Raw genomic sequence first — 13,227 nt, forward strand, 5'->3', positions numbered from 1 at the left:
CTTCTATATTGGATTCTCTCTATTTCAAAAAACTTATTTTCCTCTTTCTGGGTTTAACTCCTCATTTCTATGAAAAAAAAAAGCATATGGCATTTAGATATTTTTAGATTTTTTTACATAATACAAATATCAATGAAAGTAGAAGTGTTAGTCACTCTGTCGTATCCAACTCTTTGTGACCCATGTACTATAGCCTGCCAGGCTCCTCTGTTCCTGGAATTCTCCAGGCAAGAATACTGAAGTGGGTTGCCATTTCCTTACTCAGGGGATCTTCTGACCCAGGGATCAAACCTGTGTGTCCTGTATTGCAGGCAGATTCTTTACTGTCTGAGCCACCAGGAAAGCCCAAATATCTATTCTCTCCCACAAAACAGGTGATGGTATGGATAGCCACAAAATTCTAAGTTGTACATCATTTTCCTAAGGATTTGAAAGAGATTTTTCTACTGTGTTCAAGCTTTCAGAGTTATTGTTAATCAGTTCAGTTCATTCACTCAGTCATGTCCGACTCTTTGCGACCCCATGAATCACAGCACGCCAGGCCTCCCTGTCCATCACCAACTCCCGGAGTTCGCCCAAACCCATGTCCATTGAGTCGGTGATGCCATCCAACCATCTCATCCTCTGTCGTCCCCTTCTCCTCCTGCCTCCAATCCCTCCCAGCATCAGAGTCTTTTCCAATGAGTCAACTCTTTGCATGAGGTGGCCAAAGTATTGGAGTTTCAGCTTCAGCATCAGTCCTTCCAAAGAACACCCAGGGCTGATCTCCTTTAGAATGGACTGGTTGAATCTCCTTGCAGTCCAAGGGATTCTCAAGAGTCTTCTCCAACACCACAGTTCAAAAGCATCAATTCTTTGGCACTCAGCTTTCTTCACAGTCCAACTCTCACATCCATACATGACCACAGGAAAAACCATAGCCTTGACTAGATGGACCTTTGTTGGCAAAGTAACGTCTCTGCTTTTGAATATGCTATCTAGGTTGATCATAACTTTCCTTCCAAGGAGCAAGCATCTTTTAATTTCATGGCTGCAGTCACCATCTGCATAGATAAGTCCAAATTCCACTCTACTGAAATTTTTATGCTAGACATTATAGTTTATTATTTGGGCTGGAAATCTCAGTTTTATTAGAGATGAAGGGGATTATTCCCTATAGCTTTTGCTCTTATTACTTTCTCATTTCATTAAGGAGGGGCTTGGAGTAGAAATAACTTTATTCTGTGATCTTCAAATGTAAGATAATGAAAAATTTTTAAAGAACTTATACTGCTATAACTATAACTTCTATGATTTGAAGAAGTTTCCTAAAACAAATTGCTTCAAACTCATGGTTTTCATGTTCTTTGAAAGAATCCATTTTAAAAAATTTAGAATTAACAAAGACCCTATATAAACTTAGAAAATATGCAAAAAGTTTTTGAAAACCAAGTTGTCAAATTTTGTGATACTTGTTTTGGATTTTGAAAGTATATAATTGACACTGGTAAACATAACAGTTAATAAAGGGAAAAAAAAAACTAAGATTCATTGTCAGATATTTTAAATCAGTAGCTACAGTGTTAAATTATATATGTAGCAATAAGGAACTTAATTAATTTCAAGGACACACTGAAAATATTGTATTCTACTATATGGTTCTTCTTTTTTCCATATTTTAATTAGCCTTTTATACTTTGAATTAACAAGAGAATCAGATGCAAAACTTTCTGAGGGTATAGAGAATTAACAGTTCTACTAAATGAGAGGTCTTCCAGAGCAAAAGCCATACCTTATCTCTTTACCCCTCATAATTATCATCCTACCTTGCTGGTGGTAGTTAAGTATTCAAGTGGGTATGCACTGTACTTATGCCAGTAATGTGATGAAAATATTTAAACAATATATTTTATTGACACATTTTCCAATTAATTAGTATATATCAATTAAAATATTGGCACTTTCTTCATAAGCACCATCTCATTTATTTCTAAGAAATCTAAAGATTTTTTTAAATGAATTAAAAGACAACAAGTTATTCTCTATTAAAAGGGGAATAGCAAACCTTCAGCAAAATAACAATTGGCAATAAAAAGATATATCTCAGTCAAATTAAATTATAGGGAGTATTAACATTCATAGAATATAAGTTCCTAAGATAAATGGTGCAGAATTCCTAAAGTAACATCTGATTCTTATAAAATGTACTATCAGGAAACAGAGGTTCCATTTTATATTTCACTGCATCTGTACCAAGCAATTACCTTTAACAAAATCCCAACATCCCTCTTCAATTTCAATATGACATTTTATTCTCAGGTTAATAGATATTAATAATATGTACAATCATAGAATATAACTATATCAAGACACTAAATATATAGAAGGTAATTCTTTGGCTTCTATTCCATTAGGACACCATCCCAGGCCCCAAATCTGACCAGATATAAGATCTTTAGAGTCATTCAGTCTCCTACTACACCACAGATTATCCGAGCAAGCCTCTCAGTGACAGTGTTGTACCTGAATATTCTTCCAGACTTATTTCATCTTTTACAGGATTTCACAGCAATAAAACGCTGGAAACTAATAGGTTCTATCATACAAAGCAGTGTCACTGTGAAAGACTTTGGGTTCAGATAAGAACAGTTACTAAATGCTAATAATAATCATAGTACTGAAGTAAAGCATATTTCAAAATATAAGCATTGATGCATCTAAATTGTACTGCTAACCTTGTAAATACATAAGGGTAACTAAGTGAAGGAACAAGTCAATTCTCAGTAGAATTATCCATATGTAGGCAGGGTAGGGGGCTTGGAGCAGTGTTAGGTGCCAGAGTAAGTCCAAAGTGACAATTCCAGACAGTAAAATAAGGAGACAAAGAATAGATGGGATGGTTGAAATAATTCTTCTGCGGCTGCTGCTGCTGCTAAGTCACTTCAGTGGTGTCTGACTCTGTATGACCCCATAGATGGCAGCCCACCAGGCTCCCCTGGCCCTGGGATTCTCCAGGCTAGAACACTGGAGTAGGTTGCCATTTCCTTCTCTAATGCATGAAGGTGAAAAGTGAAAGTGAAGTCACTCAGTCGTGAGTGACTCCTAGTGACCCCATGGACTGCAGCCTACCAGTCTACTCTGTCCACGGGATTTTCCAGGCAAGAGTACTGGAGTGGGTTGCCATTGCCTTCTCCTATATAATTTCTAACACTGAATAATGGAACCATTGAGAATACTAAAGTGTTTCTGCTTGGCTACAGGGTATGTTCCATTCTATTTTGCTGTTAAATTTCTATGATCTCAATCTGCAGTATATATTCGTTGTTCTAAGAATAAGAGAAGATTATGGACTTGTATCTTGGAATTCAGCCTATAAATTTAATGTCCATAAAAATCCATGAGTCCAGTATACCCAATCAGAAATGTCTTGTGGTAGGATATGCAACATTATCAGAAGCTGTAATATAGATAAAAGTCAACCATAAAAAAGAACTGAGAGAGATAAGACCTCTCTCTTTCCCCTAAAATTAGGAAATATTGAAAAAATAACTCATAATGAGATAAAGGCAAAACTTGATCAAACAGTTAAAGGAAAGGAGTGAGTCTGAGTACTATAATGCTTCTGTCTCTCAGCTGGTTTTTGGTCAAGTTCCCACAGTTTGATTGCTAAAGCCTGGGTAAGAAAAATATGCATATAAACTGAAATTCTTCGAGATATATTTGAATTTAGAGGCAACACTGATTTGAGACTTAAGACAACATAGTGTTGCAGGAAAGAGATTCTTCCCAAATAAAACAAGACTTTGGCACATCAAGAACTTAAAAATGGCTTTGACCTGGAAGTGTAGCTTAAACAACATGGTCTTTTCACAAGGAGAATTACTAGCAGCAGAGAAAGGACTGGTGGCCTATATTAGTCAGAAGTTAATTTCACATGGTAGCTTAAAAGGCCTCTAAGAAACCATAATGTAAAGGAGGAAAGTGGCAAGTTCCCATACAGTTCAGAAGAATGCAATCATGTTTGAGATATGGCATCACATCTTCCAGATAGAAAATCTATAAGAATTCGAGGGCAAGCTGTCAGTGTCACAGTAAATAAGTGTAGTCAGAGTTTCAGACATACCATGAAACACATAAGTCTTGGGACACATCTCCACTGAGCCCGGGGAGTTAACTGAGGAAACAAAGATACAGGTTAAAGAACCCATTATATTCACCGAATCTGCACTTTCAGGAAAAATAACAAATGATTTGATTGTGAGTTCATGATATGGTGATATATTAAAATTTCATGGAAGTTGATGACCCTTGAAATGAGGGGTCATGTGTGTGCCAGCAAAGTGATATGGCAAGTCCAGAAAGAATTTGGGAGAGACTGCAAGAGCCAAAAGAAGCATAGGTATTAGTATGAATGCTTGGATTTTGAATGACAAAAACGATCAAGAAAAATTTGTTACCTTGATGACTGGGAAGTAAGGGATACAGATAGCTTTGGACTGGAATTAAAAGCTCAGAAAACCTCAAGACGTTTCCTGTCTCTATCTCTTGGCTCTGCATTCCAATGTCTTGGCTTAATTCTCAGACAGGTTTACCCCACCCAGTGGCAAAGCTTTTGAACGCAGTGTGTTCAAAACTTACTTTCCACCCAACTGGCAAACTCAGAGAAAAAATTAAGCATCTCTTTCCCAACAGGTTAAGCCAAAGACTCAAGACTGAACCCTCGATTGGTCTGATTTGGTTGTAAACCCAGCCCTGAACCAAACATTATGACAAGGGAATGGAATGCCCTGATTGTTTCAGCACAGATCACATGCTACCTCTGCAGGTGAGAAATAAGGCTAATTGTGCCTTACAGCATGGATGAAACATGATCTCTCTGCGTGTCATTAACAGAAAAGCTATGTACTGTTATCAATAAAGGAAGAGATGCTTTACAGGGATAAACAATAAATATTCATCACATGCACATGTTGAAATCTCCTAATCATGTGGATAATATCTTAGAAGATATTTTCATTAAAAGTTATTGCTAATTGTAATAATTAATTATGAAGGAAACCATATAATCTGAGAATTATGGTAGTGGAAAGTGTGCATGTACATGTATGTTGTCCTATACATTGCTAATTTAGTATACCATATTTGTCCTGAAATATCCAGGATGAAATCTGAGTTTGGTGTTTGCTTGTACTTGCCTTTAATATTTTTTATTTGGGTTAATATTTTAAATTCTGTAGTTTTTCAATGTTTAGAAATATACACCCATGTCTTTTGTCATATGACTTTGCAATGCCTTCTAATAAAGCACATAAAGTATAGTTTCTCACTCAGTTGGTAATACTTCTTACTCAAAGCCACTAACAGAACTCTTGGGCTTATACATACATTTTCCTTTAACCAATGGAATATTTTCAGACTGAAGCAAGCAAAGACTTTACGTGTTCTTTCATGATTAGACTTGGTCCCTGTATTTCTGCTTTGCACCATGAAAATAACATACGTTGAGTAACCACTGATTGAAGAAAATGGATCAGACATCACTTCAACTCACAGCCTGAAGTCAAGCCCTACAAGTAAACTGTAGCATAATTCACAGCTGTCAAGTAACCTGCAAGAAAAATCAACATTTGTTGTTCTAAATTCCTGAGACTTTGAGGTCCATGATTATGCAGCATTTTCGCAGCTAAAAGAATAAATATGCAATGTTTATACTGCTTGTGAGTTACATTTCACTAATTTTCAGCATAATATATCATAAAATCATACTGTTAAAGTAAGAAAGTAGTAAGAAATTTTGACATATTACAGATTATTTCATAATATTCTTTAAAACAATTTAACTTTTATTAAACATCCCAAAACATTTCTCAAATGAGGCTTTGAAATTAAACATAAAAATACAGCATTTTAAGATTTCTTCCTATACTTAAATTTAAAAGCAACATATTATGCTCCTATGGATCTTTTCAAGATATGCTGGACAAGGAGGGAGAATGTGAGGACAGGCAATCCAGCCCCCCAAAATCCCACTGTAACTCCAAGAGAGAAGCCTCATTATGATATTTTTACACATTGATATTCCACATAAGATTGCAATTTTAAGAGTGGCAGGGAAAGGAGATAAGTTAAAAAAACAAATTTGTAACTTTTGACCACATAGTCATCTTCCCAAGAAAATTACAAATTTCCTCTTTACACCTAAGAGTAATTTGCTGCCAAGTCGCTTTAGTCGTGTCCGACTCTGTGCGACCCCATGGACTGCAGCCTACCAGGCTTCTCCATCCATGGGATTCTCCAGGCAAGAACACTGGAGTGGGTTGCCATTTCCTTCTCCAAAGAGTAATTTATGTATACATAAATTAAACCTACATATAAATAGCTAAAAATAAATATTATGCTAAATTACACATTATAAAGGAAATATCCTTTTTCTCTTCAGCCCAAGTAATCACATTATAAAAAGGGTCTTTCCTATCACCCTTTAACCATGCCATTACCAGAATATGTTCCATGTTAGATAGATAGATAAAAGTCACTCCGTTGTGTCTATCTCTTTGCAACCCCATGGACTATACAGTCCATGGAATTCTCTAGGCCAGAATACTGGAGTGGGTAGCCTTTGGATCTTCCCAACCCAGGGATCAAACACAGGTCTCCCACATTGCAGGCAGATTCTTTACCAGCTGAGCCACAATGGAAGCCCATTACCAGAATATGTCCCATGTTAGATAGATAGAATATGTCCCATGTTAAATGTTGTCAACTTAAAAGATCCAAGTTTCATGTAAAGGGTACTCTTAAAAGAGGAGATGAGATATTCTATAATTTTACACTTATAAGAGTTTACACCTGTGGAATATTACTGCTAAATAGAAAATAAACATAGTCCCATGCAACTTTTCAGCAGATGTGTAAGTAGAAATTATTAGTACAGATTCTGTCACTCAGAAAATTCTTTAGTCTTAAGTGGAAAATCATAGAATAGGCAGTAACTGATATTCAGTGATTGGAAGACTGCTCAGAGTCTACTTACATGTCTTTCCCAATATGATATTATTACCAGTACAGTCACACCTCTGCGTTAACACATTATTTCCAGGAAATTTTAAAACAACTATTAAAAGAATTCAATTAATATAAATGATAGTAAGCCATTAACATCTATAAATTTTTGAGGCAATAAAAGGGATAAATTTGAACCTCTTTGAAGACTCATTTCATCTTGTCTTTTGGTAGGTCACTGAGATTGACTCCACGGGTCTGAGTGAGCTCAGTGGAAGAACAGGTAATACCAGAGGCTGAATTCATAAGCCATCTTTTCTAAGAAAGCCAGATATTTGTTGTTCCCTCCTCATATTTGTGTCATTTGTGGGAATGGCAGTCTCTGTCTACTGAAGCACTTTCAGTGGGCACCCAGTCCACATGTGCTAGCTAAAGCACCATTCTCTGTGGAATAATGAAAGCTCTGAGGCATTATATCTGTTTGTAACATTTCCCAGTAAACCCTCTTTTACACTTACTATAATGAAGTTGTGGGTTTCCCAGGTGGCACTAATAGTAAAGAAACTGCCTGCCAGTGCAGGAGACATGAGACATGGGTTCGATCCCTGGGTTGGGAAGGTCCTCTGGAGGAGGGTACGGCAACCCACTTTACTATTCTTGCCTAGAGAATCCCATAGACAGAGGAGCCTGGTAGACTACAGTCCACAGGGTTGTAAAGAGTCGGACATGACTGAAATGACTTAGCACACATGAAGGAAAAATGAAATTATATCTCCTTTGAATGACAGATATGTTACTTTTTGAGATCAGTTAACAAAAAGGAATAAAAGAGTTTTAATGGAAGAACTTGGGAGAGTAAAATTGTAAAATCATGGGATGCTATTCTTGTAATATCACCCTGATCAAATACTGCATATGGGTTAGGAAGGTTCTGACGGAGAAGGCAATGGCACCCCACTCCAGTACTCTTGCCTGGAAAATCCCATGGACGGAGGAGCCTGGTAGGCTGCAGTCCATGGGGTCGTGAAGAGTTGGACACGACTGAGCAAGTTCACTTTGACTTTTCACTTTCATGCACTGGAGAAGGAAATGGCAACCCACTCCAGTATTCTTGCCTGGAGAATCCCAGGGATGGGGGAGCCTGGTGGGCTGCCATCTATGGGGTCGCACAGAGTCATACACAACTGAAGCAGCTTAGCAGCAGCAGCACCAGGAAATTTCCAAAAGGGAGAGAAAAGCAAAGACAATCATGGGCCATGGATAGGAATTCCAGGGGTTCCAAAGCATATGAACTATTAGAGCTCTTAACATTTATTAAAATGTCACTAGCAAGGAATAGTCAAAATATATAGAAAGAAATGGTAATTGAGGGTCTTTATTTTTTCATGTTCTTTTTCTTCTTTAAAATTATTGATTTTAACACAACATACTTATTACCCTCCTGAAACACCAAGGACCACGAAAGAGATATTTTTCCTTACTCATTTTTTTTTTCTTTTTTTAAGAAATAACTACATTTACAGAATTTTCCACAGTTTTTTGTGATTCACACAGTCAAGGGCTTTGGCATAGTCAATAAAGCAGAAATAGACATTTTTCTGGAACTCTCTTGCTTTTTCCATGATCCAGCGGACATTGGCAATTTGATCTCTGGTTCCTCTGCCTTTTCTAAAACCATCTTGAACATCTGGAAGTTCACGGTTCACGTATTGCTGAAGCCTGGCTTGGAGAATTTTGAGCATTACTTTACTAGCGTGTGAGATGAGTGCAATTGTGTGGTAGTCTGAGCATTCTTTGGCCTTGCCTTTCTTTGGGATTGGAATGAAAACTGACCTTTTCCAGTCCTGTGGCCACTGCTGAGTTTTCCAAATTTGCTGGCATATTGAGTGCAGCACTTTCACAGCATCATCTTTCAGGATTTGAAATAGCTCCACTGGAATTCCATCACCTCCACTAGCTTTGTTCATAGTGATGCTTTCTAAGGACCACTTCACATTCCAGGATGTCTGGCTCTAGGTCAGTGATCACACCATCGTGATTATCTTGGTTGTGAAGATCTTTTTTTGTATAGTTCTTCTGTGTATTCCTGCTACCTCTTCTTAATATCTTCTGCTTAGGCCAGGAAGCAACAGTTAGAACTGGACATGGAACAACAGACTGGTTCCAAAGGAAAAGGAGTATGTCAAAGCTGTATATTGTCACCCTGCTTATTTAACTTATATGTAGAGTACATCATGAGAAACGCTGGGCTAGAAAAAGCACAAGCTAGAATCAAGATTGCCAGAAGAAATATCAATAACCTCAGATATGCAGATGACACCATCCTTATGGCAGAAAGTTAAGAGGAACTAAAAAGCCTCTTGATGAAAGTGAAAATGGAGACTGAAAAAGTTGGCTTAAAGCTCAACATACAGAAAACGAAGATCATGGCATCTGGTCCCATCACTTCATGGGAAATAGATGGGGAAACAGTGGACACAGCATCAGGCTTTATTTTTTTTGGCTCCAAAATCACTGCAGATGGTGACTGCAGCCATGAAATTAAAAGACGCTTACTCCTGGGAAGGAAAGTTATGACCAACCTAGATAGCATATTGAAAAGCAGAGACATTACTTTTCCAACAAAGGTCTGTCTAGTCAAGGCTATGGTTTTTCCAGTGGTCATGTATGGATGTGAGAGTTGGACTGTGAAGAAAGCTGAGCACCGAATAATTGATGCTTTTGAACTGTGGTGTTGGAGAAGACTTTTGAGAGTCCCTTGGACTGCAAGGAGATTCAACCAGTCCATTCTAAAGGAGATCAGCCCTGGGATTTCTTTGGAAGGAATGATGCTAAAGCTGAAACTCCAGTACTTTGGCCACCTCATGCGAAGAGTTGACTCATTGGAAAAGACTCTGCTTGGAGAGGGATTGAGGGCAGGAGGAGAAGGGGACGACAGAGGATGAGATGGCTGGATGGCATCACTGACTCGATGGACGTGAGTCTGAGTGAACTCCGCGAGTTGGTTTTGGACAGGGAGGTCTGGTGTGCTGCAATTCATGGGGTCGCAAAGAGTCGGACACGACTGAGCGACTGAACTGAACTGAACTAAACATTTACAGAATGCTTTGACTTCTCTGCCACTTCACTCACTAAAGGAGTGGATAGTGTTTTTGATTAATTTGGAAGGAAATATTGGACACATGTAGCCTAGCTGCTTCTCTTTCTCTTGGCAGTGATTTATATGTTGATAAAGATACTCTGCATTTTTCTTCTGGAGAAGCTCTGCCTGTCCAAGGGAAGCCCTGCTCCAGTTCAGGCTGTTGAGTATAAATGTCTATCTAATTCTTTGGTTCACTATTAAGACTACCAATTGCCCTCTCATAAAAACTATCTGAGGTCCAGGGAACTCTTCAGGCAGGAATACTAGAGTGGGTATAGCCACCTTTTCCTTCTCCAGGGTATCTTCCCGACCCCAGTATCAAACCCCAGTTTCACACATTGCAGGTAGATTCTTTATTGCCTAGTCATCAGGGAAGCCCTCTCTTACATTACAGCTTTTAAATAAAATAATATTTTGATTTCTATCTTCCTTACACTTCTGTTTGCTTTTTCAGTAAATTTCACCCTAGTACCTGAGAAAATGTACTATTTATTGGACACCTTTAAGCCTGCACACTAAAAACATTCCCATATAGTAACTCTAAAGTTAAACCTCTATAAAATAAAGTTATATTTTACAGAAAATAGTCTCTATATCAGAAAAAAATCTAGTTAGATATTAGTCCTTTTTATTTTTCTTCTACTTTTTGGCTGTTTTTTTTGACCAAAAAAAAAAATAGATACAAATTTTTTCATTGATTTGGTAATTTTAGAATAAAAGGCAGAAAATACTTTATACCAAATAAGGCTCTTCCTCCTCAAATGAAAAATTTTAAAGTTTATTCTCACTGAAGCAGAATTTTGCTGGATGTAAGTCTTTATTTTAATTTTTTAAATGTGTTCATGCTCATTATGATACAGGAAAACATTTTATAGCTGAAGTTTCTTCTACAAAGCCAGCAATATTATTATAACCATTAACTTCTGGGAGATTGAGGGTTAGGGTTAGGGTTTAAAGTGTTTAAAAATTTATAGTATGGTTGAGGTGTTATTGGAATGACAGTTATCAAGGGATAGTTCTATTATTTCCATCCCCACTGATATAAAAATAGTAAGCAGAATGTTGGCTGTCATTTAAAATCAGTTATTTCAGCACATGACAATAGAAGCCTGGAATGAGGACTGATAAATATATGTTTATGCAAACTGAAATGATTCACAGATTTGTAGACTTATGTGCTAGTGAACTACAGTAGAATTCAGTTTATTTAAACTACACAGATGGGGTCAGGTAGGAGGAGAGAAGTAAACCATAAATGCAAACTAAAACTAAATGAATGAATTCTGTATTACTATCAGTATAAGAAATGATAGTTTCTAGAATTTCCCTCATGGTAACATGATTATTTTTCATAGTGATAGACTATATAGTTAGAAATGCCATTGCTGGTATCAATATATCAAATCCAATAGGGAAGCTTTGACAGGAAATGTATTTGTATGTAGTTAGTCTCTTTCTACTCATTCAAACTATTTCCTACTAGTATCCCATGGATCTCCCTCTTTAGCTTCACTATTTTGAAAATAAAAATTAATAGATGATGCTAAGTTTTATGTGAGGAGATAGGGCAAGTAGTTTAGAGAAAGGGGAGGAGTGGAAATCAAAGAAATACTTCAGCTTTCTAAGTGAGTGGTGAAACACAGCAGTACCAAAAGCCTTGCCGAAGACAAAAATTGAAGGTCACATTTTGGATATGTCAGGTATAAGATGTCTGTGAAATACGGAAGTAGAGATGTGAAGCATCTGTTGTAACACAAAGTTGAGTCCCAAGAAAAGATCTGGTTTGCAGATATACGCCTCCATGCTAAAGTGTGTGTTTTAAACCCAAGGAAACAATTGCAGTCACTTAGAGAGAGGATACAGAAAGAAGAAAATTCAATCCAAATGAGATTTTAGGTCAAACAGAAGCCAAGTCAATAAAACAAAATCTGAAAAAGAGTAATTAGTGAGAGAAGGAAAACAAAGAATAGAATCACAGAGACCAAAGGAAGAGAGGATGTGAGACTGTCTCTCCATATTGAGTAGCATTGTGAAATAGAAAAAGATGAGGACAGTGAAGTACTTTGTATGAATAACATAAATATTTTTTATTATGTTGACGAGCAGATTAAATGAAGTGACGATGGAAACTGAAGAGTAAGAAGATGAAAAATGACTAGTGTTGAGGATGTTGAGATTGTGTGATGAAAATTCCAAAGTTCGACTAGAAAGAGAAAAATTGAGGTTATGAATTTTTTTTAGTTGAAAGATTCTAATATGATATACGTAATCTGAGTGGACTATTATGTCAATAAAAGAAAGACTGTTAAATCAGAAGAGAAAGATAATCTAAGCAGTAAAGTCCTCAAAAAGGTAAAAATGGAGGGAGCAGACTTTGGTAAAAAGCACTTTGTTCATTATGACAGGAGGAAAGAAGAGAAAGATAGGGCCAAGTATAGGTAGATTTGTGAGTAAAAAGAGGAGAGAATTTCCAAGTTATGGCTTCTATTTTCTTATTCAACTATGAAAATAAAACACCTGAGAGTTATAAGATGACCTAGCCAAGAGCCTTAATAAATCCCACATTGAGAGTCAAGTGAAGAAGAATAAACAGCTAAAGGATCAGGGGGAAAAAAAAAAAAGTAAAACTGAGTATAGGGAGTCAAGAGAGCCCTATGAAAACATCCATCCATATTAGGGATTAAGAGATGGAACAAAAGTCATACAACATCATCATGCTAAAGCTATTGGAAAGAGAAAGAAAGAAATGAATACAGAGAAAGTAGAAGATTCCTGTGAGCTCAAGATAATTAAGAATTATATACTACATAATTTAATTTTCTTTTATTTTTTAATTTATTAACTATGAAAGGGCCTTTTATATTGTAAAAAATATGCAAATATTATGACTTTGTATGCAAACTATCATTAAATTAGCTACCCTTAACTAATTGTTAGAAATACCCTATGTAAGAAATATAAACCTGGATTAAAGATATGTAGCTGGGCAAGTGGTATTAACTGTAACAAACAAATTTTTCATCATGCTTTTCTGAGTTCTTAAAAATTCCTTTGACAAATAGCTTAAAGAGAATGTTCTAAAATGTAACAAAATGTTGATTGTA

This window comes from Bison bison, unplaced genomic scaffold (genome assembly GCF_000754665.1).
Source record: "Bison bison bison isolate TAMUID 2011002044 unplaced genomic scaffold, Bison_UMD1.0 scf7180017864519, whole genome shotgun sequence".
NCBI classification, from domain to species: Eukaryota; Metazoa; Chordata; class Mammalia; order Artiodactyla; family Bovidae; genus Bison; species Bison bison.